The following is a 2,189-nucleotide window of genomic DNA, read 5'->3' on the forward strand; positions in this document are numbered from 1 at the left end:
AGATACTTGTATTAATAATATATTCATTATGGGATTGCTGGTAATCATGATAAACTAGAAACAAACCAAAAATTTAGCAAAATTAGAATGATTAAGTTTGGGCTACATGTGTCATATTGTACAAAACATATCAAATATGAAACACTGCTGATCATAAGACATATTGTTATTTTTATAGTACCAAGGTGAAAAAAATTCAGCCAATTACAATGACAAAATACTATTCACTAGGGGGTATATGGAAACTTCAGGAATCTAAAACATGAAAAATGTTCATCTTCAAATTAATTAAGTATAGTTTACTTAGTTTACCAGGGGTGATTTAAAATAATAAAATGTCTTATATCTACTGCAACGGTTCTAAAATAGTTGGATGTGTGTGTATGTGCAGACACATGTAACCAGCAATGTGCTGACAAGTGATTGGGAACTGGCTTTTCCCTCCTGTTACCCCCCACCCCAAAAGCTTCTATCTGCATTATTTGTCAATTTTACAGTGTAAATATGCCCACCATGCCACATTTTATTAATAAGTTACCAACATGATGTTTTGTAACATGAATTTGGGAAAAGATGCACACAATTTGCTCTTGTAAGTCAGTATGAACTAGCTCTCGCACACCATCGTATATAGCTATAGACATAGTTCAGGGCTTTTCTTTTTCATTTTCCATCATCTATCTATCTATATCAATCATTTATCTGCATGCACATATATGTGTATGTATTTATATATGTATGCATGTTTACATATGCATGTATGTGCTTAAACATAGTTATGTATATACATTAGGAAATGGTGTAGTTGTTTTCTTGATAGATGTCTGTTTAACAGGACACATCATGGTAGCTGATGTCTTCTTCTCATCCATAAAATATATTGACTGTGGTCGTCCCAGGCAGGCTGAAAATTAATGGTAAGTTGGTTACTCTCAAGTATCATCACGAACTTTTCCCCCCACCAAAAGAATTGTGAGCTTTACAACATTCTATTGTATTGTTCCAAAATCTGTTTAGACTCATCACACATTTTCTTAAAATTTCTTCATGTATATAACTTCCACAAAAGCCATTAAAGAGTTAATTAAAAAGGAATAGCATTGTTGTTTCCATGAAATTTGAGTAATTTCATACAACTTAATAATGTCAAATATTTAAAAATCATTGCTGTCTTTGGGGGAGCGGGAAAATTATTTTAAAAAGGGTCAATATTTAAATTATTTTCAAGTGTCGTTAAGTTGTGCTCCCCTTCATTCAAAATTGTAAGTCAAAGAAGATGTGCTTTATTCAAGAAAAAAATAATGTTAAGAACATAGTATCTTCTCAAGGAAAACATCTTGAGTGTATACAGTGGCGTTGTAATGCATCAGCTTTCCCAGGCTGAACTAGGTTTCCCAAAGTTCCCTTTCCTGCATGTTTCTGGTTAAGGTAGGCCACAAGAGACATTTTTGTGTTAGATTTATAGGACTGAAGTAAAGCAGATGCCATATTGTACTTTATGCATGTAAGGTCAGGTCAGGGTCAGCAGGAACTTTGCAGCTGACACACTGTCAGTCATGTGTTGACTTACATCGCTGGCATGGGGCAGTGGCTGAGCCTGTGCCTGTTTCACCCTCCCTTTAATCCTCCTTCAGATTCTGACTCCTTGGTTAATTGTTGGTTTATCCCCGGGATGCAGGGTGTTAGCATCTCCTGTAAGGGTACCCACACCATCAAGGTTAAAGGCAATGAGAACTGTCATGGGTGTAAATTCTTAGGCAAATGTTCATGGTGTTCCAGATTTTTCTAGTTCTCCCCATGTTACACTCATCTTCCTTTCCAACAGCCTATCCCGCAGAAGTTAAGTCCTAGAAGTGTACAGGAAGACAAGTGGTACAAGGTGCTTCAAAGTTTGATAAAAATTAGTATGTCATAAACCAATAATGATTATGGTGCCAGGTAATAGAACTCCTATATATGTTCTATGTACTGAATAATGGTCATAGCAAGTAGAGAAAAATCACTATTACAAAACTGAAGTGTGCAAGTTTTATTTTTAAAAAGGAAACTTTATAACAGTTATTTGGAAATATACATATTGTATCTTTAATCTTAAAAAATCATACCCTAAAACCAAACATCTTTTCACTATTTAGCTTAAAAGAATAATTACTGCTGTGCTCAAAGAAGTATATATTAGTATACTCATT

This window comes from Propithecus coquereli, unplaced genomic scaffold (genome assembly GCF_000956105.1).
Source record: "Propithecus coquereli isolate 6110/MARCELLA unplaced genomic scaffold, Pcoq_1.0 Scaffold275, whole genome shotgun sequence".
In the NCBI taxonomy this organism is placed as follows: Eukaryota; Metazoa; Chordata; class Mammalia; order Primates; family Indriidae; genus Propithecus; species Propithecus coquereli.